The sequence below is a fragment of the Elgaria multicarinata genome, chromosome 10 (assembly GCF_023053635.1).
Source record: "Elgaria multicarinata webbii isolate HBS135686 ecotype San Diego chromosome 10, rElgMul1.1.pri, whole genome shotgun sequence".
NCBI lineage: Eukaryota > Metazoa > Chordata > Lepidosauria > Squamata > Anguidae > Elgaria > Elgaria multicarinata.
In genome coordinates this window covers 86847188-86874096 of record NC_086180.1, presented here as the reverse complement: position 1 = coordinate 86874096, position 26909 = coordinate 86847188, and the positions used below count along the sequence as shown (strand labels likewise).

At 42.9% G+C, this 26909-nt stretch overlaps 1 protein-coding gene and 1 pseudogene across 1 annotated transcript in view; one reads left to right on the top strand and one right to left on the bottom strand.

Annotated features, from left to right (window-relative positions):
• Positions 1–26909, bottom strand: part of KCNIP4 (potassium voltage-gated channel interacting protein 4) — a 295289-nt gene that overhangs the window by 237352 nt on the left and 31028 nt on the right. The gene's annotated exons all lie outside the window — the stretch shown is intronic.
• Positions 2387–2503, top strand: LOC134405213 (U2 spliceosomal RNA; annotated as a pseudogene).

The following is a 26909-nucleotide window of genomic DNA, read 5'->3' as shown; positions in this document are numbered from 1 at the left end:
ACAACAGCAGCTTGCAATGAGTGAAGATACAGTCAGAAAAGATATTTGAGGGAAGGGGAGAATGTATCACACAGAGTACAGCAAAAGCTTCAAAGTACAGCAAAACCCACAAAAGTAGGAGTGAGTGAAGTTAATTTCAGATACATTGAATCTCTCACTTGTTCTTTATTTCAGTGATTTTAAGATAAAGATGTTATGTAGAACAGATTTGTCATATATGTGTGCTGTAAAATCAGACATGTGACCAAGGCTATGTTTGGGTGGGTACGCCCCCTTGGTGCTGGACACGCCCCCTTGGGGGCCAATCATGTTGTCCTCCTTTTTGGTTTCCAAAATATGGTCACCCTAGCTAAGATAACATCATGGCTAACAGTGTGCGCTGGGAAGTCCCTAATTCAAATCTTACCACAATTATGAATTCAACAGGTGGCCTAGGACAAGGCATTAGAGTGTTTAGGATAAGGTTGCAAGTAACTTAACTGAGTGATTGATTCATAGAATCATAGAATAGCAGAGTTGGAAGGGGCCTACAAGGCCATTGAGTCCAACCCCCTGCTAAATGCAGGAATCCACCCTAAAGCATCCCTGACAGATGGTTGTCCAGCTGCCTCTTGAAGGCCTCTAGTGTGGGAGAGCCCACAACCTCCGTAGGTAACTGATTCCATTGTCGTACTGCTCTAACCGTCAGGAAGTTTTTCCTGCTGTCCAGCTGGAATCTGGCTTCCTTTAACTTGAGCCCATTATTCTGTGTCCTGCACTCTGGGAGGTTCGAGAAGAGATCCTGGCCCTCCTCTGTGTGATAACCTTTTAAGTATTTGAGGGGCTGACAGTAACATGGAGACAACTATATTTTGCTATGAAATCTTTAATGAGAAGGTATTCTGAATTAGATCTCTTTTGACAAGCTTTGGGTCATTTTATAAAAAAGAAGACAACCACCTTCTAGCTTCAAAGGTTTAGTCTATGTTCTGCTTTTACATGTAAAAAAAGAGAGGAAAGGAACCCCAATGTTGGAAGGGCAAACTATATCTATTCTGCCAACATGATGCAAACAGGATGACATTTCCAGTCCAGCAATTGGCCAAGGTGACTTGAGGAAGTCAAAGATTCGGTGGATGAGGCACTGCTAGTAACATTCCTTTATTATTATTATTATTATTATTATTATTATTATTATTATTATTATTATTGCACCATCTATGTACATGGTGCTGTACAGCGTAAAACAGTAAATAGCAAGACCCTGCTGCATAGGCTTACATTCTATTAAAATCATAGTAGAGCGATAAGGAGGGGAAGAGAATGCAAACAGGCGCAGGGTAGGGTAAAACTAACAGTATAAAAGTATAAAGTCCAAACAGCATCAAGTTGTAAAAGCTTTAGGAAAAAGAAAAGTTTTTAGCTGAGCTTTAAAAGCTGCGATTGAACTTGTGGATCTCAGATGTTCTGGAAGAGCGTTCCAGGCGTAAGGGGCAGCAGAAGAAAATGGACGAAGATGAGCAAGGGAAGTAGAGACCCTTGGGCAGACGAGAAGCATGGCATCAGAGGAGCGAAGAGCACGAGCGGGGCAATAGTGTGAGATGAGAGAGGAGAGAGAGGAAGGAGCTAGACCGTGAAAAGCTTTGAAGGTCAACAGGAGTTTATATTGGATTCTGAAGTGAATTGGAAGCCAATGAAGAGATTTGAAGGACGCAAAGAGTCGCTGAGGATGCCTAGCATTTGACTGGATCAACGTTGAGTAGTACTGCTGTTTGGCCAGTGAAATGTTTATCTGGTAGTGAAAGCTTCCAGAAGTCATGTATAACTTTTTCCTGTCTACATTTTTCATTTTTGTATAGCAAGCAAGGAAAAGTATAATTATGTTTCAATGTACATACATGACACACCCCTCAAATTCTTCTTCACTGGTTCTTTTGTTTTTCTAAATAGCTGTTGGTGTATGTGACATGACATGGGAGTATGATGAGACACCTTGGAGTATGATGAGATACCTTGGAGATACCTTGGCTTTTATTGATATATGGGAGGCAAACAGACAGTTCTGAATTGCTAAACACAAAGAATAATGGAAGAATGTATTGAATAATGAATGTGTTGTTGAGTCTTCAGAAGGATAAATGGCCCATGTAAAGCCCAAGAAAGGGACCAAGAATAGTAAGATAAATTTCTTTGGTGGAGTGGAACGAATTATCACTTCTGGACTCAACCTGATGGTGTGGAATGCTGGAATGCAATTTTATGACAGAAGCAGTTATGTACGGAGCTCAGACTGTACAGTTTAGGTCACACTGGGGTGGATCACTGCACAGTGCTCAATAATGCGACTTCTGTATGCAGTCTTACTGATCTATGCTGTTCCATTAGCGTACATGGTGCAGTTTCATAACTCGGTTCTTGGCCTTTTGGCTAAGATCAAGTATAGTATCTGTTTTTGTGAACAGCCCAGAAAGCTTTGGCTATTGGGCAGTATAAAAATGCAATAAATAAATAAAAGACACATCATTGCCTCCAACTAGGTTAAAATCTAAATTTTGGTAATGGGGAACACAGAGCAGGCAAGATAACGTAAGGATACCAAGGGATCTATTTGAGCAACTGCACTCCCAGGATGTCTTGATATTGCTTAATAATAATAATGATAATAAATTTATTTCTTACCCGCCTCTCCGTTTGGATCGAGGCGGGGAACAACAATAAGTATAAAATACATAAAACTGAATTTAAAATATAGTATATGTTATTAAAACATCCTACTTCCAGATGGCGATGAGGATTAAAGGCTTAAGACAAACACTACAAGGATTTTTTTGCGGAAGGATCTGGAAGTGGGAGTGGGGTAGCATCACGTACTCATTCCAGGTATAGGGGCAACAAGCCAAAATGGATGGAATCCTCTAAGAAAATGGCAGAATTTGGGGCAACTGAGAATGGCAGTGTTGCAAAGTTTTCTTCCCCTCCTGCTGCCCCCCCAATAAACGTGCACACAGTCCATCAATATAATATATATTTGCACTAGCCTGCAAAGTTTTACCAGAAAAAGAAGGAAAGAATATTATCCCAATGCTGGAGGGAATCTACACGTCGTACTGAAGGCGCATGCATGTGCCCCCAGTACGCCCCCCAAATGATGGTGAAGATTCTGCCTACCTGCAGCCCAGAAGAGACGGAGGAGGAGGAGGCTGGGGAATCCGTCCGCGTCCTTGCTGCCGCCGCTGCCTCCCTGCCGGCCTCCTGCTGCCGGCGAAAGAGCCACCCAGGTCGCTCTTACCCCGGCAGCAGGAGGCTGGCGGGGGGGAGGCGGCGGCGGGGAGGCAGCAGCGGTGGCAAGGAGGCGGCCGGTTCCCCAGCCGCCTCCTTGCCGCCTCCCCGCTGGCCTCCTGCTGCCGGGGTAAGAGCAACCCGGGTCGGAGAGCTCGGCTTCCACTTCTGCCGAGCTCTCCGACCCGGGTGGCTCTTTCGCCGGCAGCAGGAGGCCGGCGGGGAGGCGGCAGCGGCAAGGATGCGGCCAGATTCCCCAGCCTCCTCCTCCTCCGTCTCTTCTGGGCTGCAGGTAGGCAGAATCTACACCATCTTTTGGGGGCGTACTGGGGGCGCATGCATGCGCCTTCAGTACGACGTGTAGATTCCCTCCTGGTTAGTACTTTGCATTATACCAATGTTATACATTCAGTGAATATTCAAATACAAAATTCCTGGTGAATATCTAACATCAAAATTGGCAGCCCTGGTACCTCCTATAGTAGAATCTGCTAGTGGATACTTATGATACTTATTGAAACATAATAACCACTAGCAGCACCCCTTCAGTAGCTGATTTAGATATATCACAGGGCAAGAAATATTCCTTCTTCAAGTGGAATAGGTGGATCATAGAATCATAGAACAGTAGAGTTGGAAGGGGCCTATAAGGCCACCGAGTCCCCTGCTCAATGCAGGAATCCACCCTAAAGCATCCCTGACGGATGGTTGTCCAGCTGCCTCTTGAAGGCCTCTAGTGTGGGAGAGCCCACAACCTCCCTAGGTAACTGGTTCCATTGTCTGGGTTATCATCATATAGCCATGTTATTATAAGCCCAATTCACCTGTATGTCTGCTCACTTGTAGGGCTACAGTGTATAGCGGGATCTGCGTGCACATGAAAACCCCACCACAAGTGTCCCTATGGCCCCAGCTTCCAGTTAGATGTTTGTACATTGAGTGCAAAGTCCGAAGTGGGCACTGTAAGCACATTCAGGTGAACGCACTTACAGAGTTTCCACAGTCATGAACCTTGCCTTATCAGGGTGTAACTGGAATGCTTAACATACCTGAGGCTGAGACAGAGCTTTCAGCTATTCAGGCTCTTACGATGCTTTCATATAATTCAGCAAAATTGGATGTTTAAAGAAAAACAGATCTAACTTGTCTTTTATGAACTGAAAATGTCCAGTTAACATCAATCCATAATGAATGCACAAGTTCTTGGGTTGAATATGGATCTGTGTGGCGTGAGTCTCTTGGAGGAAAGGCTGAGAAGTATCTGTACATAACAAATGGATGCCTTCGGAGCTAAGGCCCTATTTGACTGGGGCTTCATACAGCAACATTGCCATTCAAATCAAGTATCCTCTCACCACTAGGGTCTAAACATGACTTGTATCTGGAATGGTGACAGGGCAGGCCTCAAACACTGAATTTTACAGGCTTTTTTAAAATCAGACCACATCTCTGAACCCTCTGAAATACAATTATTTAAGCTTATTTTCTCTCTCTCCTCCTCCTCCTCCTCCTCCTCCTCCACCCTTCTTGCCAAACTTACACTAGCGAAGTGTTGAAATAAATACATGCCTTGATGCTCCTGTAGAAAATTATTGTGGCATCCACTTGGGTCAGGAAGCATGAGTTTGTTGGTTTTTGAAAAGAATATCTCCTTTTGAGGTTGTCAACTCTTTTTGACTTTGTTGTTGTGGTAAACACTTCCAGCCCAGAATCCTGGTCTGTCTGTTTCCATGAAGGATGCCAACCCAAATATCATCATTTCTGACTCTTCCTACCATATTATTTGGAAATGTTGCCTTTTTCAAATTTTGACGTTCCACTTATTTGTCAAACAGAATCTTCTCAAAGTATAATTGTCAACATATTTCTGAAACCGGATGACAGACTTATTATGTGTTTATGTGTAGAATTGCTTTCCCCTCCACAGTGTGGCAGCAGAGCCTTTAAAAAAAAAGGAAAGGACTTCAACATATGAGAAAACACTATGGCTGAATATAATGGCTGGAAAGAAGCTGGAGCTAGATGTTATTGCTGTCAAAAGCGGTTGTTAAAGCCGAGGAAGTCAGGCTTTTGATATTTATATTAGGGCTGACAAAATGGAGGCTTCATGCTGCTTGTCTATTTATGCTGCTTACCAGGTGCTAAGTGCTGATGGGGCCATGTCAGCACACACACACACACACACAAGCTCTCTTTTATTTTAGTTCTTTATCTTTAAACTGTACTAGGACAGAATAGCTCTTCAAATAGAGGATGCCTTCCAATAGAGTGTAATCCTCTGACAGCCCTTCAGATAGAGAACTGTTCTCTGTAAAAGAGGACACATGGCCATTCTAGCCTCAGGTGCCTGGTTCAAGCTCCAATTCTTGTCAGAAGGCTTCAGCATAGGACATTGTCATATGTAGCATTTGGTATAATGAATCAGTCAACCCAATAGCTACGCATGTACTGTGTTAACAAATTTGCTGGTTACTAGTTCAATCATATCACCAGCACAGCAATCAGAGTGCGAAACCACATACCATAGCACTAACCTGCTTGGCAGAGGTCCAGGGCAGAGCCAGAAAGTGCATGATGCAGGGACTGTGCTAAAGCTATCATCATCGGTTTCTGGATGGGAGGCCACCTAGGGACTCTGTGTACAGAGTCATGAAAGAAAGGTGACATTTCTTGGCAATAACTAACAAAGCCATTGCTGGTGTTTGTCCATTATTAGTGCTTGGGGGAAGAATGGGTGTTTGCCTTTGCAGAAGGTGCAAGAACCACATTACTGCTGTCTTCTACAAAGCCAAGTGGGAAGGGAGGGAAACCACAGCTTCTTTCCTTCCCCACATTCTCTGTGGAGGAAAAAGAGGATTCATTTCTCTCCCATAAACCAGCCTTTTGCAGGAAGCACCAGTAGTACCTCCCTACTGCTCCATCTCCTGTAATAGTGAGGGAAACCACCTTCATTTCTTCCATGGAGAACATGGGTCACCCACCACATGTTGCATTTTTGCAAGAGAAGTTTACCCTGTCCTGGACGGGGTTGCACTCTCCCTAAAGGATCAGGTTCATAGTTTGGGGGTGCTCTTGGATCCAGAACTGTCACTTGAGGCACAGGTGAACTCAGTGGCAAAGAGCACCTTTTATCAGCTTAGGCTGATATACCAACTGCACCCTTTTCTGGACGGAGATAACCTAGCTACAGTGATCCATGCTCTGATAACCTCTCATTTGGATTACTGCAATGCGTTATACGTGGGGCTGCCTTTGAAAACGGTCCGGAAACTTCAGCTGGTATAAAACAGGGCAGCCCACCTACTAACAGGGACTGGACAGCGAGATCATATCACGCCAGTCCTTCTACAACTTCATTGGCTGCTAGTCCAGGTCCGGGTCCGATTCAAAGTGCTGGTATTAACATTTAAAGCCCTAAATGGTTTGGGCCAGATTATCTGAAGGAACGCTTCCTCCCATATGTACCTGCCCGGACCTAAGGTCATCCTCAGGGGTCCTTCCCTGTGAGCCCCTGCCAAAGAAAGTGAGGCAGGTGGCTACTAGGAGGAAGGCTTTCTCCGCTGTGGCACCCGGGTTGTGGAACGAGCTCCCTAAGGAGGTTCGCCTGGCGCCTACATTGTTTTCTTTCCATCGCCAGCTGAAGACCTTTTTATTTTCTCAGTATTTTAACACCTAATTTAACTTAAATTTAAACTTTGCTGTTTTAATCTCATATTTTAACCTATATTACTTTTTGCTGTGTGGTTTTATTCTGGTTGTGCTTTTTACATTGTATTTTGTATTTGTGTTTTAAATTTGTCGGTTGTTTTTATGCTCTTCATGGTTTTAATTTTTGTGAACCGTGCAGAGAGCTTCGGCTATTGGGCGGTATAGAAATGTAATAAATAAATAAATAAATAAATAAATAAGAGAGGAAGGAAAACACACTACTCCTTTTCTCCCCACATTCTTCACAAAGAAGTGATATTCTTGTGAATACCACTTGTGGGGAGATGGGGCCAGCAGGGGAAAGGCAGTTGCTTTTGTGGGCTGCCTGGAGCATCTGAATGGCCACTGGAAAAAGGATGCTTGGCCTAATGAGGCATTCTCTTTTCTGGGCTCCTGTGTTTTTTCTGGAAGTGTGGGTGTTCACTATTTATGAATTTATTTGATTTGTACCCTGCCTTTCTAACCAAGAAAAATGGCACTCAAGGCAGCCTACAAGCACAAATAAAAGTTGATTAAAACAATAATAAAACAAATGCATTAAACACACAGTTAAAAACATAACTGTTAATGTTAATGGCTCACTTTGGAGCGTGACTAAATTTCTGGAACCTTGGCCTCTACGCTAGGAATGATTGCCCTCTTCTTTAAAAGTGCTTTCTGTGTTGGGGCTGTGGACCCACCTACAGTCTGCTTTCCCCATTCATCTCAATAACAAAGCTCAGGCCATGAAAACTGGAGCAGTTGGGGGGTATTAATCTGATTCAAAGACTTGCTGAGAGAACATGAGGTCTGTTCAACATTTAGTTAGTACCACGAGGTCATCCTTAATCAGTACTTACTTTTAGTGTATTATCATAAAGCGATATGAATTAATTTCATACATCTTTAATGACTGCACTTTAAAGAATTGAGTGTCCGCCGCCTCAAGCTATTACATGCCCCTGCTCTTATTGATCCAAGATCAATCCTTCACTTATGTTAAAGGTTCATTGTTACATTCCCATCATTCAATTAAATTTTCTAAATACCTAGATAACCATTTCCTGTATAAAGATTACTCTGTTTTGTTTAAGGAAAGCAATTGCATTAAAGCTTTGGACTTCTAGACATTCTGTATTTTAGCCTTGCGTGGTTATAGAATCATAGAATAGCAGAGTTGGAAGGGGCCTACAAGGCCATCGAGTCCAACCCCCTGCTCAACGCAGGAATCCACCCTAAAGCAGCCCTGACAGTTATGAAGTATCAGGTGAGGGGAGCCCTGCTACGGATCTGGAACATTGTGTGGGAGAAAGGTTTTGACTCCTCCTTCCCCTGTACAGTAATCCTGCCCTTGTCTATAGGACTTCGATAAGGCTGAGACAGGTGGCGTGAGCTGGGGTGCAGCTGCACTGATGCTTCTCTGCATCTACATGGGAAGGAGCACAGTTGAGGGTTTCCAGCTGCCGTGCCCACCCACCCGAGCAATCACGAGGATGGTCCGGGGCACCTGGGAGCGTCTCCGCCCCCCTCTTCTCTGGTTAGTGGTGGGTTTAATGGGAAAATGGGCCTGACGTGTTGTTGTTTTGGTTAGCTGTAAATGTGAAGGATTTAAATATATAAATCTATAAATTTATCCCCCCCCCTTTAAATTTTATTTATTTCTCCTTAGCAAGGATCCACAGAGGCGCGGAGCTTTGCTCCAATCTTAAAAAGTCGGGGTAAGTCCTCGACTTCTTTAGTGTGGAGCTTCGGGGCTTTGCCCCTGGATCACTTCGGAGTGGCAGCTGCATCATGTAGATCCCCTGCTGCCATTCCAAAGCAATCCAGGGGCAAATCGCCCGTTTGGATCACCCCCCTGACCCAAGTCCCCCCCACCTGCTATTTGTGTTGGGAAGTAACTTCTTAGTGGCGCCAGCGGCAGCTTCCCTCTAAATCCTAGTAACAGCTTTGAGAAGTAGGATTTTCATTGCAATCACAGCATGGGATTGTTTTGTTTTTGTTTTTAAAAGCCTTCCCCCTCTATTCTGATCAGGCATTCCCACGTCTGCTACCCAAGGGAGAAAAGATAAGCATGCAGGTCTAAACTACATGTTTAGCATAGCGTGTAGTCTGACACTTATTAATGGCTCATTCAATTTGCTGCTGGATTGGCAACTTCAGATATAGGATCAGGTGCAAAGACCAGCAGAACATCCTGGGTATTGCACAAGTAACATGATGCCAAATAGATTGCACCAGTTCAGAAGTGTGTGCATGTGTGTGTGTCCGTTACTGTACCAGTCATCAGCAGCAGTTGAAGTTTAGTGTGGGATTGCAAACCGACTGGATAGCATAGAAAGGCAATACTGCAAAGCATGTTTAATGCTCAATAATGACAGGACAGACTTCTCAGACTTCTGTGACTCTTCACCTCTCAGAATGGATCAAATTTGTTTCCATGATCAAAAAATTAAGAGTATCGCAAACTTCCAGAAATCCAACTAAGATCCTCAGAGTAGAAGCCAAAGTAGTCGAGCACATTGTTGCAGACAAGATGTCACGGCTGTCCGTGCCAATGTGCAACAAAAGCTATGACAAACGCTCCCCAATGTTATGGAAAGAGCTGCTTTGTACTCCCTTTAGACATGAGCCAGAGATTACTACAGTTTTTTGTTTTTACTGCAGCTTCAGATTCTACTGACCCCAACGTTGTCAGAAAAGGGTTCTATTTACAGCACACTGCCAAACCACCGAGGCTGACTGAAATAATTTGTTTAAAAAGAATTAGGCTACATGAATATGACCAGTCATATCATAAACTCCTCCGCCCCACGTCTATACAGCTGTGAGCAAAACTCAAATCACTAATACACATTATTTGCATGTACAAAACCTGCACAGAGGAAAACATGCTAATTATATTCAAACAGGTTAGGGTGACCTCAAGACTGTGAGAGTGGAACCGATCAGAGCTCCCCACATTTCTTGTCTGCTTCCTTGATATCCAGGGATACCTTGCTTTCTACAAATCTTTAATTGTATGTGTTCCTAGAAATTGCTGTGGTGGTGGCGATTTGCAGTACAGCTTTCCTCAGGGGTTACTATTAGGAAGGGTGGGGGTTGTTACCACCATCCTATATTCCAGAACACATGTAATTATCCCTCAAGAACACCTATATTTCTTGCCAAAGCATTTGTCATGGATTAGACCAAAAATGTAGATGATCCAACCAGATCCAACCCCATACAGTTCACAAGGAGGGTATGAAGGTGACGCTACTTCCCCATGTTTGACTCCCAGTCAACTTTCTGGATACAGAGATTCTGCCTACCAAAAACTATTCTTAGAATCAATTAAATATTTTTAATTTTACAGTGGCTTTAATTCTATTTTAACTTTTGTAAATTTATATTTATATGTTTTAATTGTATATGTTTTAATCTTGTAAACCACCCTGAACCCCAGTACTGGAGAGAAGGTGGGATATAAATAATAACAATAATAATAATAATAATAATAATAATAATAATAATAATAATAATGTGTTGCAACAATGGACTGGATGAGGGCTAATACATAAACTCAATCCAGACAAGACTGAGATGCTGTTAGTAGGTGATTCTGCTGGCAGGATGGGGTGTGTTCTACCGGTTCTGGATGGGATTGCACTCACCCTGAAGGAGCAGGTTCGTAGCTTGGGGGTTCTTTTAGATCCATCATTGTCACTTGAGGCTCAGGTGAACTCGGTGGCACGGAGTGCCTTCTACAAACTCCGATTGGTGGCCCAGCTACGCCCCTATCTGGACAGGGATCACCTGGCTTCAGTTGTCCATGCTCTGGTAACCTCCAAGTTAGATTACTGCAATGCACTCTACGTAGGGCTGCCTTTGAAGACGGTTCGGAAGCTGCAGCTCGTGCAAAATGCAGCGGCCAGATTGATTGCGGGAACCAGAAGGTTCAACCATATAACACCTGCTCTGGTCCGCTTGCACTGGCTGCCTTTATGTTTCAGAGCCCAATTCAAGGTGCTGGTTTTGACCTATAAAGCCTTACACAGCTTGGGACCACAATACCTGATGGAACGCCTCTCCCGATGTGAATATACCCAGGGCCTTGCTAGACCCGGCCGGATAAGCCGGCAGGGAGGCGGGGCAACGGCGCGCTAACTTTAGCGCGCACTGCCCAGCCTCCTAGATGGCCGACGCGCAGGGACTACGGAAGCCCTGCAGCGTCAGCCAGTTTTTTGTTTTTGTTTTTAAAGGGGCCACATGCGGCCCGAAGATTCTGGACAAGGTAAGGTTTTTTTAAAAATTTTTTAGCCCCCCACCCTTTTTTAAAGTAAGCCCCCTGCCCCCTCTTTCCCTGCCCTCCCTCCCCGTCCCATCCCGTGTCGCCCTCCACCATCCCTCCCCGTCCCGTCTCACCCTCCCTCGTCATCCCGTCTCGCCCTCCCTCGTCGTCCCGTCTTGCCCTCCCTCGTCGTCCCGTGCCGCCCTTTGCCCTCCCTCGTAGCCCCGTGCCGCCCTTTGCCCTCCCTCGTCATCCCATGCCACCTTTCGCCCTCCCTCGTCATCCCGTGCCGCCCTTCACCCTCCCTCATCGTCCCGTGCCACCCTTCGCCCTCCCTCGTCGTCCCGTGCCACCCTTCGCCATAGCTCGTCGTCCCGTGTCGCCCTCCCTCGTCATCCCGTGTCGCCCTGTGCCCTTCCCCTCTCCTGCCAGTCCGACCTTCCCCCCTATCTCCCCCCCTGGGATCCCCCCGGCCCGATGGGCACATCGCTCAGCACTGTGCCCAGTCCGTGGTTTTTCCCAGCTACTAGCGAGTAAGCGAGTAGCCACAAAAAGCCACAGACCCTGCTAGATGTTCCGCAGCCCCGGCCTCAGGCCAGCGCTGCGGAAAAGGCGCGACGTAAGCGAATTCGCTTATGGCGCGTTAAGGCAGGCTTCAGTGCAGCCTGGGCCCGGATTCCCCTGTGCGTCATCTGGATGCACACCAGGGAAACCGGGTCTCAAAGCGCGCTAAGGCCTCGTCTAGCAAGGCCCCCAGTCACTACGTTCAACATCTAAGGTCCTCCTCCGGGTGCCTACTCTGAGAGAGGCTCGGAGTGTGGCAACGAGGGACAGGGCCTTTTCGGTGGTGGCCCCCAGACTATGGAATGATCTCCCTGACGAGGCTTGCCTGGCGCCAATGCTGCTATCTTTCCGGCGCCAGGTTAAGACTTTCCTCTTTGCCCAGGCATATGGCAGTACATCTTAATCACTCACATGTTTAATTTTTTAACGGTTTTTAATGCTTTATGTGTGTAGGTTCTGTGTCTTAAAATTTTAAATTTTGTATACTTGTTTTTATCTCAATTTTAGAATTTCTGTAAACCGCCCAGAGAGCTCTGGCTATGGGGGTGATATATAAGTGTAATAAATAAATAAATAAATAAATAAATAAATAATAATAGATTTTACATTGCATCCCAGATATGCAATGGTGATCTAGATTACTTCTTTCGCCATGAGAATCAAGCCTATCCCCCAGCGCTGTCAACGATGGGGAGTCTGAGAACAGGAACAACGTCTGACTTGTTGCACTGTTTGGACGAACTCACACCTGTGAAAGAAAATTTCTCCAATCCTATAGTGCAGGTGACCATTCTTGATGGTGCTGCCTTCGTCAACATGCTGCGACCAGGGCTTGCAAAAACATCCCAAGATTATGCCCCTGATGTTTTCCTTCCCCATATCAAATCACATCTTCAGTATGTAACAAGATTAGACATCCTCTGGGGTGTGTATAGGCATGAAAGCTTGGAGAGTGATGCAGCAAAAGGGGAAAAGGTTATTGGAAATGTGTTGAGCCAACAAGTCCAGTCCCAAACAACTGGCAAAAGTATCTCCGCGTTTCAACCCTGCACTGAAGTTTCAACCGTGCACTGAAATCTGAATTAACACCCTTGGTTATTCCCTGCAATGTGATACATGATAACAGAATATTCAAATGGAATGAACAGCAGTACTTCAAATCTTTTCAGATCTTGGACTCACCTTCAATCCCAACCTGAAACAAGAGACTCGCTTTTCATTTCATTTCTTGTACGTCTGTCTCTACAAGAAACGAAAATCTGGCCAAGTCCAACCCCCCCCACACACACACTACAAAAAAACAAAACCAAGAACATAAGGAGGGCTTTTGAATGTCAGTTTTCTCAGTCACCATTGAATATCATAGGAGACAATCACCTTTTTAGAAGTATTTCTGCAGACATCTTTTAACAAGTAAGGATTTGTATATTATACTTACATTAAAAATGGTTTTTATATGATTTTGTATGCTTTTTATATATATGTGTGTGTACAGGCCCTGGTGCCTTCATGCAATATTAAAAGTTTTAAGACTTCTATATGGGCATAGGCCCCTGTGGCAATGTGCCTAATTAACCGTAAAATACAAATATATCTCTATGTTATGTGTTGTCCCACAAATGTAACTTAATGCATTTTTAATATTACAGCCCCCTGAGGAAGGCTTTTGAAAGAACACAGGACGAAACGCGTTGGGCTTTGAAATAAATAATTTCTTGCATCCTGAGAACCTGTTTCTCCATTTTCTCCAAGATTCACACACAAGGCAGGACAATGTTCCTATACTTTAATATTTGTCGATCAGAGGAATTTTCTCATTGTTCATGCATATATTAAAACCACTGCACCTGGCGAAAACCTCATCTTTCACACAATTTAACATAAAGAGACAACGTTGCTTTGTGGTGGTGGGAAGGATAGGAAGACAAATACAGTGGTGGCCAAAATTGTGGACACTTTTTGAAATTTTCATGTTTTGCAACTTTGCAACTTGGCATGCTTATTAGAAAATGTTCTGTTTCACGAAATTCAAATGTTTATATATCAATTGAAAGAGAATTTAATGCTGAATTCAATATAAAAAAACAGAATGCAAATATCTGCAGTACAAAAAAACTTATGCTTACTTTAGTCTAAAAACAAACAGGTGTGATTGAGTGAAGAAGCGGATTGGAATTGCAAACCCTACTGGCCAATCACAGTCCTTGTTCTGGGGACCAATCACATGGCAGTAGCTGCGATACATCATGTTCCAAGTTGGGGAAAGTCAGTTTTGCTGTTTGTTCTGTAACTGAAGCGCAGTTGGAGATTGCGTGAATATTTGAAGTATTTCTCAAATTAAAAGTGTACGTACGTACATCATAAACAGAGCAATGGCACCAAAGAAAAGTGTTGATTGGACACCCAAGAAAAGAAGCAGGATTGTTGTATTACGTGAATCACGTCTTTCAACTGATATATAAACATTTGAATTTTGTGAAGCAGAACATTTTGTATAAGCATGCAAAGTTGCAAAACATGAAAATTTCAAAAAGTGTCCATAGTTTTGGCCACCACTGTAGGACCATATTTACCAGTATTCAAACAAGACTGTACACAGCTTAGTTAGAATGTATGGAAATGTGTGGTATTTCAAGATCAATTCAAAGAATAAATCTATTTCATACAGCAATGCCCCACAAAGGTATTACTGATTACAACATGACCATCTAGATTAAAGGGGCCCACCAGCCATTTATAGGCCCACCTCACTTGCATTTTTATACCTCCCAGTAGCCAAAGCTCTCTGGGCGGGTCACAAAAATTAAAACCATTCAAAGTATAAAACAACAGTATAAAAACATGATATAAAATACAATATAAAAGGAAGAAGAGGTGTAGTCAAGCATCTGGGCACACCACAAGAAACACAGCAGATGGGCTGCAATTAGCTTGGTGAGTCAAGCTTAAGCAAAAGCATTTTCTTAATAAAAAGCATTTTAAACTATTATGTTTTTAAAAGTTCTTTTCAATGCAACAGAAACAGAGCTTTAAACACTGTCTTCTTGATGCAGTACTCTTCCATCCTTTCCATTCTAAATACATCTTTTTTTGAAGTGGAATCTAGCAAGCTTTCTGCTGTTGAGACACATGGACATTTCTGTTCTGAATTATTTAAATGCTTTTTAGATCTGGCTAGAGTTTATAAAAATCTGACATTCTGACATACCCCATCACTTTGATGTGCTACCAAAAGAATAAACATTTCGACAACCTAATAAAAATGCATTCCTGTAATTCAGGAGGGTAAAAAAATATGGCAAAAACAACAAAGCTGGAGACACAAATGATAGGTGGGAAGCTTTGAAATAAAAATATATTATTCTGGAATAATTAGCAGAACTTAATTTGGGGGATGTATTGTTTATTTGAAGCACAGGGATAAGTTTAAGGCCTTAGCTAGACCTACAGTAAAGTCCGGGGGAGAGGAGGGGAGACCTCGCGTTGTGAATAATGCCAGATCATGCCCTCGTTTACACGCAAGGTGCAATGACCTCTAGAAGAGAGGCGTTGCGCCCGCCATTTTTTTATTTCCTTAAAGGGCTGGCAGCGCACGAGCGCTCAAGCGGAAAGGTAAGGGTTTTGGTTTTTTTAAAAAAAAATATTTCCACGCTCCCCCCACCCTAGCCCCAATGGGCATAGCGCTCCTGAGGAGCGCTGCGCCCTGTGTGCGGCTCCTGGCTCTACGCGAGTAATCACGCAGAGCCGGGTCAAGCCGCAGCAATGGGCCACACCTCCTGCGGTCCCGGGCTCAGCCCAGGACCGCTGCAAAACCAGGCCCCAAGTGTAAGGGGGCAGGGAGGGATGATCCCGCCCTAATCCTGGGATCCCCTGTGCGTCATCTGGATAAAGGCTGGTCTAGCTAAGGCCTTTGTTGTACTCTTTAAAAAATTCTTGTAGCTGTACCTGGCTTTCTCCTTGCTTATGGGCCAGTTATTCTGGCAGAAGGGAGTGGTAATCAGCTAACATTTTGATAACCACATGGAAGTACGGAATCCAGTCAAGTCAATGGGATTTATTTCTCTTCCTTATTTGCTGTTAGCTGCCCTTGGGCATCATTCTGTGGAAAGGGCAGGCATACATTTAAATAGTAGATGAATAAAAGAACGGTCCTGATCCAGGATAAAGAAGGGAATCAAGAACAAGAAAAGAAACGCCCACAGTTCTTCCACCATTCCCCTCCACAAAACAATATCCTATCTTAAAAAGTGACAGAATATATTTTACTCAGTAGAAGGTGAAGTATATAATTATTAATTAAATTTCAGTTCCACTAAAGTCAGGTTGGCCAGTGGCCAATTAACATAAAAGGTCTTCTTCTTCCTTACGTGAAATAGCCAAATAACAAGCCTTTAAGATCTGATAATGCAGTCTTGCTCCAATTTTTTCCTGTTTACTGAGGTGAAATTAATAGGGGCAAAAAGTATACTATTTCCTGTGGTGATGTCCACTTTATGAATTATCCTATCTAGGGAAAACCATCAACTTACATTGTTGGCTTCTTTCCATCAAGAGTTAAAAACTTATTTTCCTACAGGTATTTCTGACTACTGGCTGATGTGAATTATTAGTCTCAGTGCAATTTTTACTGTGCCCAAAAAGGGACTTGAGAGACCTGACTGTGAACATGTAGAGATCCCCAATGCAACACCTGCAGGGATAGTTGTGCAGACAGTCAACTCTGCATACCATTGATTATTTGCTTTGTTTATTTCAAGAAAACAACCAACGGTTGTGTGAAAAGGCTCAACAGTCAACACAATAGTCAAGGGTTGACTATTGTTTCATCCGAACCCAGTCATAGTGTGGTCACCTTATGATCCTATGACTGAATCTGTATGAACTAACAAATGATACAAGAAAGCATTTAAGGCGAGAAAGGGTCAGCAGAGCTGAACTTTGAAAATTCAGCCTAAACAGTAACTTGTCCTACATATTTATTTAGGGTTTGGTAGGGGGCTGTTCTGTTTGAAAGCAATTTAAATCAAGATGTGCATCAATAAATTCAATTTATAAGCACTAAGGCCCCTGGGCTCACTGTTTTCCACAAAAGCCATTCATTTCACATAAAAATCCTTAAGCAAATAATAAAATTCAATCTGCCGAATCCTAATGACAACAAAACGTCAAGTATGTCATTTAAGCTTCATCTGCAAAGAAAGGAAGTTATCTACAAGTGGGAAAACTCCTGGAATATCTTTGAAGGCCATAAAAAAGTTTTAACAATAAATAGCTTGACATAGTGTAGTTTGTTATAAATGGTGTTTGCTTATCAACAAAAGAAGTAAATGCAACATTAAAGTGTGTGTTAGCTAAAGGGCTTTAAGAGCTAAATATACACTTTGCATAATGCTGCAGGAGTTTAAAAAATATTTGTATGTATTTCATTTACATTCCACCCTTTCTCCTAGCTGGCAATGCACATGGTACTCATTCTACCCATTTTTCCTGACAACAACCCAGCAAAGTAGGTTAGTCAGAGTGGGAGTGATTGGCTCAAGTTCAGCCAATGAGCTTTTTGGCTGAGTAGGGGTTTAGCCCTGAGTCTTCAGTTCAGTCCAACACTTTAACCACTATATAATGCTGCAGAGTCCCATGCAATTTAAAAGGTAAAAGGTAAACAGAACCTCATTTCTGAAAGCACACTTTATTATTTACTTATTTAATTTACATGCTGCCCAACTGACTCAGGGTAGGTTACAAAACCCACCAAAACAATAAAATAATCAAAACAATAAATACGACTAAACGATTAAAGAGCCAGCTTAGGAACCAGAACATTAGATTAGAAATTAAGTGCTGCTTGAAAGAGAAAGGTCTTAACTTCTCATCTAAACAGACAGTGAAGATGCCAGGCACATTTCACAGACAGGAAGGCTTGGGGAGAGGCACTACAGAGAAGGCTCTTCCCTTGGTACCCACCTGTCTCACCATTGCGGCAAGCACCAATCAGAGGAGAGCCTCCAAAGATGAACTTAGCAATTGAGCAGGAACATATGGGAGAAGGCACTCTTTCAGGTAGACTGGTCCTAAGCTGTTTAGGGTTTTAAAGGTCAGCACCGGCACTTTGAATTGGGCCCAGAAAGTGACGAGCAACCAATGGAGTTGTCACAGTACTGGAGTAGTTTGTTCAAAATGGCCAAGCTCTATTCTGTACTAATAGGAACTGCGCCCTCATTCCAAATCTAATCGAAACATGTAAAAAATAAAAGTAAACCTAGAGATGTAAAATTTCCAGAAATTTTGAAGCAATGGAAAAAACTCAGGGTTTTTTTCCGGGGGGTGGGGGTTTCGGGGGGAAATGGAAATTTTCGGGAAAATTTAAATAATGCAATATTAGCACTTTTTACAGATTGAAAGTCACTTTGTTACTTTAGTAACATAAAATGTAATTGTGTTCAAGTTGGTTTGGCATAAAATTATTACATTTGGTATATTAAAAGTACAGTGTATTCAAACAATTATTACAAATTTAATTTACTTTTTTACCTTTTTTTTTTTTTTGGTAACAAATGGAGCTACAAGCGCCTGTTAGGAACACCTGAACTGTAAGGAACCTCTTTGGTTCTGCCAGTTTATGGGGGCAGGCAAAAAAATCAATTAAAAAAAAAACCATTAGTAACGAAGAAAATTATTTATGTTTCTGCTAGTCCCCCAGTGTCAAGACATAAAGCACCCATTCCCATAAAAAGAACTGAGAAAAAAGGGGGGAACCAAGATTCAATTAATATGCAAATTATTTAATCAGACTCATTTCCTGACCTGTAGCTATCACTAGTAGTTTCAGTCTCTGCTTCAATTGCAGTGCTGCCCCCTAGAGGCAGAAATGCATCTTCCTCTTGCATTTGAGAGTTGTAGCCTCAGTTTGCAACCTAGGACTTGCTTGTCCTTGGTGCACAAACATTGTAATAATCTGATACTGTACAGTTTTTAGAAATCATTTGGAGAAGTAAATATCTGAACACCTTGTCTGAAACATTTTATTCATCATGCTAAAATAAAACATCCCATAATCCATTTTTTTCTTCATTTTTTCCCCAATTTTTCAGAAAAAAACCCAAAAGAGGCTTCGGAAAAAACCAGTTTTTCCCCTAATTTTTCCAGTTTTTTCGGGTCCTTCACATCTCTAAGTAAACCCCATACACGCTAGCGTCCCAATTTGCTAGCATGCTCCCAGTCTGCACATATTTAGTCCACACCAGGCTTAGACAACCTGGTGCTTTCCCAAAATTTTGGACTACAACTCCCACAATCCCTGACTATTGGCCACACCATCTGGGGCTTATGGGAGTTCTACATGAGTGCAGAACCCATGTTAACTATTTGATAATGGCCCTCATTTTGAATTATGCACTTTACATGCCACCAGCATAAGAAAAAAATGTACAGTTCAGACTGATAAAGACTTGTCCTCTAACGTTCACAGTCCAGATTCTCATTTAGGCCTCTGCAAGCTTCGGATTTGGAATTCTGGTGTATGGGAGCCATTTTGTCTACAAGACAGGCATTGGTTTAGGATGTACACAGCCTCTCCCAGTTCAGATTATATAGAGAAACAGAGCTGAGCATCATTCCCATGCTCGTGACACCTTTCCCTAAACCTCACAATGACCACCCCCAGCAGCTTCATGTAAATATTAAATAGTATTGGGGACAGAATAGTGTCCTGTGGCACTCCACAGTCCAACTGCTAGGGGGCTGAGGCATAGTTACCTGGTGTTATTTTCTGCAACTGACTCCCTAAGTAAGAACTGAAGCACTGTAAAACAATGCACAGAACTCACCGAGCTAAGAGGATACCATAATCAACAGTATCAAAAGCTGCTTAGAAATCGAGAAAAATGAATAAGGTCACTCTAGCCCCATCCTTCTCCATAAATTCATTCTACTAAAATAGATTTTCAGTGATAATTCAGTTAAGAAAAGCAGTTTGCAACTTATTGGCCTGTTCAGACAACGCACTAAGCCATGGTTAGATTGTTTACTGATGTGTTTCTCAAAAACCTCCTGCCTTCTTGGGAGACAATAACAACTACTATTATTATTATTATTATTATTATTATTATTATTATTATTATTATTATTATTTATTACATTTTTATACCGCCCAATACCGAAGCTCTCTGGGTGGTTCACAAAAATTAAAACCATAATAAAACTAATAACAGGTTAAAAACTAGGGATGTGCTCCGCTCCGATTAGAAGCGGAGAATCAGAAGTGAATTGGCCTGCTCCGCCTTGCCCAGAGGCGGAGTAGAAGCGGACCGGGGACCCATAGAAGCATGGCGAGGAGAAGTGCCCATACGCGGAGCGCTTCTCTTTTCGCGGACTGATCCGATTGCCATTTTGAAAAATTTCGCCCATAGGATTGCATTGCGGAAAAGAATAGGGGATAACTGTGTTGTTTTTTAAGCTATCTTTCTGAAACTTCTTGTGCTTAGAGAGTCGTGGCTGGGGGTCATTTTGAGCCTACTCTCAGCTCTCTGCGTACTGTGGTTCGCTTGCTAGAATTTTTGGAAAAATCGGGTAAAACAGCGGGGAAAATACCTTTTTCGAAGGGCTGAGGGGCAGAGTCAACTCCCGGTCATGATCACATGATCCCAAAGTTGGAGGAGGGGATAGGCAAAATGGGTAACTTGGGATTCTGGGAACTTCTCTTTCTTAGTCTGAACAGACTTTTCCCAGTTTTTTTTAAAACAGTAGCCCCACCAAATGCACAAACACAACCTGAAATCATATACTAAGCCAATAATAAGAGATAGAAAAAGCACAGCACTGCTACCCACCCTAACTTTGGGGAACAACTGAATAGATGTGGTGCAAGGGGATGAGCTCCCCTAGGGCATGGACGTGCCCTGTGCACTCTCCTGTCCTTGGAGGGCCATCAGAGCCCTCCAAAGGTAAATCAGAGAATGCCTATCATGAGTTGAAGTGATCCTTTGCTTCTTAAAGACTGGTACCTAGACAGGACCAGTCAAATTGGCAGATGATTCCCCCTCCTCTTGGGCACGTCCACTCCCCTCTTACTGGTAAAAGACAGATATAGCCTTTTTTTAAAAAAAATCTTCTTGTTGTTTATTCAGCAACACTGCTGCTTTTAATTCCACCCCTCCTTTGTTTATTTATTTATTTATTTATTCCATTTTTATGCATTACTGGCTTTGTAACTATCCTTGGCTCACTTCCTTGTGCCTCCAGAAATGTCTGCTGCCTGCCTGCCTTCCCTCCCTCCTCCCCTGCCCACCTCGCAGGGATGGTTTTTGTGTGTCTTGCTTTGACTCAGGGGAGAAGTCCTTCCTGTGCTCAAGTTCCAAATCAATTTTTCAAGTGTGGAAAAAGATTTATATTTAGGTTTATCTCTACTCCCCATTCATCGCATGTTGGGATTTCCTTTGAAATGGGCCCATTGAGCTGTCTGCAGATACTGGGGTGTCTGACTTTCATAAATTCCCCCAAAATCCGGGAATGATGGGATTGGCTTGAAACTTGGCGTCCATGTGAACACATGGGTAAGCTGTCATGGGACCAAAGGTGAGGTTTCTGACATGCAAATTGACATAGTTGTAAAATGGGACTTGATTTGGGGTGAGTTAAAAGGTTAGAGCCCCCGCCAAAAATCAGGGGATGATGGGATTGCCTTGAGTCTTGGCATGCATGTGTATCCCTGGATAAGCTGTCATGGTGCCGAGTTTGAGGTTTCTAACATGCAAATTGACGGAGCTATCAAAAGGGGTGTGAATGGGGTGCCCGGTTTTCAAAAATTCCCCAAAAATCAGGGGATGATGGGATTGGCTTGAAACTTAGCATCCATGTGGGACCGAAGGTGAGGTTTCTGACATGCAAATTGATGGAGCTAACGAAAGGGGTGTGAATTGGGGTTATGGGTGGTGCGTTAGAGGTTAGAGCCCCGCCAAAAATCAGGGGATGATGGGATTGCCTTGAGTCTTGGTGTGCATGTTTATCCCTGGATAAGCTATCATGGTGCCGAGTTTGAGGTTTCTAACGTGCAAATTGACGGAGCTATCGAAAGGGGTGTGAATGGGGTGCCTGATTTCCAAAAATTCCCCAAAAATCAGGGGATGATGGGATTGGCTTGAAACTTGGTGTGTGTGTGTATACCTCCATGAGGTGTCATGGTGCCAAACTTTAGGTTTCTAACTTTAACAGAAAAAAAGTTGTATACTTTTTTAGCTTTCAATGCAAGCCTATGGGGGGAAAACGGAGCTCCGATCCGGATCCGGAGCTCCGCAGCGGAGTGGACATAGGCGTAGCGGGGGCGTAGCGGAGCGGCCCAATCCACAAATCGTGGGTCTGGAAGAGAAGCGGAGCGGGGGGGTCCGTGCACACCCCTATTAAAAACACAAATACAAAATACAGTATCAAAAGCACAACCAGGATACTGTAGCACAACAAGGCGTGCTGAGAAATCCACAACGCTTTATTTAAGCAATAAACATCTCTTCCCGCCTGAAGAGGGTCTAATCTCTTGGAACTTTCCCCTAGGCAAAACTATGCAAACTAAGTGAGACAATTGTCCTTTTAAGAAGAATGGAAAGCCTTTTTCCAAGACGCGTTAACTTCAGAGAGACTAGTTCTGAGGTGGCTTCTGATGCGATGCGAGCCGGGCCGACTTTCTCTCGCCTTCCTTTCGCTCTGCCCTTTTTAGTCTGCGGCGTACTCTAGGATCGGCTAACCTGTTGGTGTTCTTTCCTTCGGAAGAATGTTGGCTTCCAACTGGCTGTGTATTATTTGCCTTTGACAAGATAAGCTCTGGAAAGAGTTCACCACCAGCTGGTATAGAACCTGTGAGAGCTTTCTCCCCCACTGGTACAGGCTGGCCTGTGTCTGGCGCCGACTCCTCTACTTCAGAGTGTGATTCTGATTGATTACCTGAAACACCTTCTTCCAAACTAGGGGGAGTAGGGCTAGACATGACACTAACCCTTTTGCAGTAGTTAGAGAGTGCGTTTAAACCGTGGTTATGTAGCCACCATGGTTAGGAATGGTTCACATGACACACTAAGTCATGGTTCACATGACGTGCTAAGACATAATGTTTAGCTCAAAATGCTTAACCACCGTGCTTAGCATATTGTCTGAACAGGGTCAATACATTTGTCTGCCACTCTATGCCAATTGGTGTAATATTTGTTTGCATCCAGCCTTTAATTCTCACCCTGAACCGCATTGTAGCATGGAAGGAAATAAATTATTTTTGTGATGCTGCTGTGCATCCAACATATTAGTGAATGCTTACTCTGAAAAATGTAAGAGATTCCACAGCTATTATTTCAGTCACACATTTGTATATGGAGGGACACCCCACCCACCCCCTTTATCTTTAATAGTCAATTTCCCTTCTGTAACTTTATAAATTATAAGTTATTTAGTATGAATATTGAAAATAGCAAAATAAGAGATATGAAGAGAACACCTTGGGCTCATCTACACCAAGCAGGATATACCACTATGAAAGTGGTATGAAAGCAGTATATAAAAGGCAGGAGCCACACTACTGCTTTATAGCAGTATTGAAGTGCACTGACAATTGTTAGGGCCTATGACACGTCTATACCAAGCAGGATATAACACTATGAAAGCGGTATATGGTATGTGTCAGTGGGCCCCAAGTTATCAACGAACTTCAATACCTCTATAAAGCATTAGTGTTATATACCACTTTCATAGTGCAATATCCTGCTTGGTGTAGATGAGCCCTGGGTCTAAGCAGATGTTCTCCTGCAACACAAATAGACTTCAGCTGGGGAGAGGATCTGGGCCCGACGGATGCTGAGCTCTTTGTGTTCAGCTCTTGGATGCTCAACCAGCACTAGGTCAAAATTCTGGGGGTCCAAAGAGAGCTGAACACAGTATCTTTACTCCTATTTTCTTTTCTGTATCCACATGAGGAGGAGCTGAGGAGCCTTATGACAAAGGTGAAAGAAGCAAGTGCAAAAGCTGGGCTGCAGTTAAACCTCAAAAAAACCAAGATTATGGCAACCAGTTTGATTGATAACTGGCAAATAGAGGGAGAAAACGTGGAGGCAGTGACAGACTTTGTATTTTTGGGCGCAAAGATTACTGCAAACGCTGACTGCAGCCAGGAAATCAGAAGACGTTTACTTCTTGGGAGGAGAGCAATGACAAATCTTGATAAAATAGTTAAGAGCAGAGACACCACACTGACAACAAAGGTCCGCATAGTTAAAGCAATGGTATTCCCCGTAGTAACCTATGGCTGCGAGAGCTGGACCATAAGGAAAGCTGAGCGAAGGAAGATAGATGCTTTTGAACTGTGGTGTTGGAGGAAAATTCTGAGAGTGCCTTGGACTGCAAGAAGATCAAACCAGTCCATACTCCAGGAAATAAAGCCAGACTGCTCACTTGAGGGGATGGTATTCAAGGCAAAACTGAAGTACTTTGGCCACATAATGAGAAGACAGGATCCCCTGGAGAAGAGGCTGATGCTAGGGAAAGTGGAAGGCAAAAGGAAGAGGGGCCGACCAAGGGCAAGATGGGTGGATGATATTCTGGAGGTGACGGACTTGACCTTGGGGGAGTTGGGGGTGGCGACAGCCGACAGAAAGCTCTGGCGTGGGCTGGTCCATGAAGTCACGAAGAGTCGGAAGCGACTGAACGAATAAACAACAAATCCACATGAGAGAGACAGGAAAAAAAAGATTGTTTAGTAAACCGGCAGTGTAAAAATGAACATGGAATCAGGAAGCATGTTTCTTCACTAATTAATTCCCCCTCAGCAGAAATATGGGCCCCTGGACAGTACAACCTTAAATTTTCCAAATTGAAATTCTAGAAGTTTGCACTTATACTTTAATATAATTCAGACGTGCATGCCAAACTACCCATGATATTTTGCCTATTTATTCAAGCCTTTCACTTTTTTGACTCAGCAGAATGGATCTCAAAAGTGCATTGGTTAATGAGGCATGGGTTTCAGCTTTCCACTGAAATGACTAATGGCAACTGTGCTGAAGAACCTGTGATCCTTCAACGACTTTCTCTAGAGAGATCCCATTAAAAACAAAGGGCCTCGTTAACTAAAGTATTTTAGGCTGCAATCCTAAGTGTGCTTACCTGGGACTTACCTCTGCGTAAACACATATAGGATTTTGCTGTGAAAGTAAGACAAGCTGAGCTCATAAATTAAAAAGAAATAGACAAATTTATAAATCCATGCTGCAGGTTCAGGTATCCGATTCTGCATACTTTGCTGCAAGGCAGAATTCTCAAAGTCAGGAAGTTACGTGCTGATTTAGCACCTTGAATGAATTATGAGCTACAAAGTAGCTCATAATTACAAAGTAGCTCATAAACTACAAAGCCCCAAGAAAATGCTTGCCATATATATTTATGTTGCACTTATAGACATTTCTAACTTAAGGATATAGAACTGACAATTATCTTAGAAATTGTTTGAGAAAAAAAAAAGTGTCCTTGAAAACAAACAGATGAACATTTTTAGGTGCAAAAAAAGTATGTTTTTAAACAACATGCTTGTATATGGGCTTATACAGCATTTAGTGTTCTTAGCAGCTAGATGAGTAATAAATAGTATATCCATGCTGCTCTTTCTATAAAAGATAGTTTATACTCTCTTTATTTTTTAAGGGATGACCCAAAATTAGGGTGACCATATGAAAAGGAGGACAGGGCTCCTATATCTTTAACAGTTGCATAGGAAAGGGAATTTCAGCAGGTGTCATTTGTATATATGGAGAACCTGGTGAAATTCCCTCTTCATCACAACAGTTAAAGTGCAGGAGCTGTACTAGAGTGACCAGATTTAAAAGAGGGCAGGGCACCTGAAGCTTTAACTGTTGTGATGAAGAGGGAATTTCACCAGGTTCTCCATATATACAAATGACACCTGCTGAAATTTCCTTTTCAATACAACTGTTAAAGATACAGGAGCCCTGTCCTCCTTTTCATATGGTCACCCTACCCAAAATAGAAAGCTTGTTTTTGTAAAATATTTTTCCCCTCTCCCACCTATTTTAGTGGTATTTTGGAGGCATAGGAAGAGAAGAAGACATGTGTACCTTTAGAAGAACAATCTTTTCCTTTTCTTGGCAAGTGCTTTGCCACAAGGAGGGATTGCAATTTCACTAAGGTTTCATTCTGAGACTTGAAAGACCAGTCTTCACGAACTTGTCGCTGTCCAGGAGTGCTGAAATACAACTCCTATTATTCCTAGCCATCTTGGCATGCTGGCTGGGGATGCTGGGAGTTGCAGTCCAAATCATCTGATCAGCAGGTTGGGGAAGGCTAGGCTAGACTATTGTTTCAGGTTTTCAAAAACTAATCAATACTTGTTGCTTTATGAGCCAGAAAAACAGCCCATTTTGTGAGCTGCTGTATGAGTAGAGCAACTCATAAGATTAATTTGTAGACTCCCCATCGTGGCATGAACACATAATAATCAGAGCCTCCAATTAGGTGACGGCAGCTTTCCCCAGGCTGGTGCCCACTAGATGTTTTGGACTACAACTCCCAGCACTCATGACTATTGGCCATGCTTTCTGGGGCTGATAGGAACTGGCATCCAAAAGACTTGGAGGGCCTATGGAATCAATTTCCGATCCACTGCTGGAGATGGTGAGGTCTGTTCCTTCCTTCCTTCCTTCCTTCCAATGGAAGGAGTCTTCTTCAGAGGATCCTTTGGACCCACCCCTAAATATGTTGAGCTGCACTTTTCTCATGTGCTAACCTAATTATTGCAGTTCACTGAAGGGAACATGTAAATATTTCTCAAGTTAACAATCTACTATTACTGACCATTAGTTTTAGCATTCTTTGGGTTCTGCTCATACTTGGGCACTTTTGAGGAGATTTTCAAGGACTTCCTAAGAGAACAAAGAAACAGCTCTGGGACTGAATTTGATAAAATCTCCCTTGGATTTTGAGAACTCTGGAAGCATGCTTTGGAATAATGTTGTAAGACTGCAACCTAATTCATTTGGCATGGATCTAAATGGCCAACCTCTTTCTGATTCCAATAAGAACTGTTGTTTCTCATTCACTCCAAAGGACAAACTAGACTTGAAATGAGATTTTGCATCTAATGTGAAGA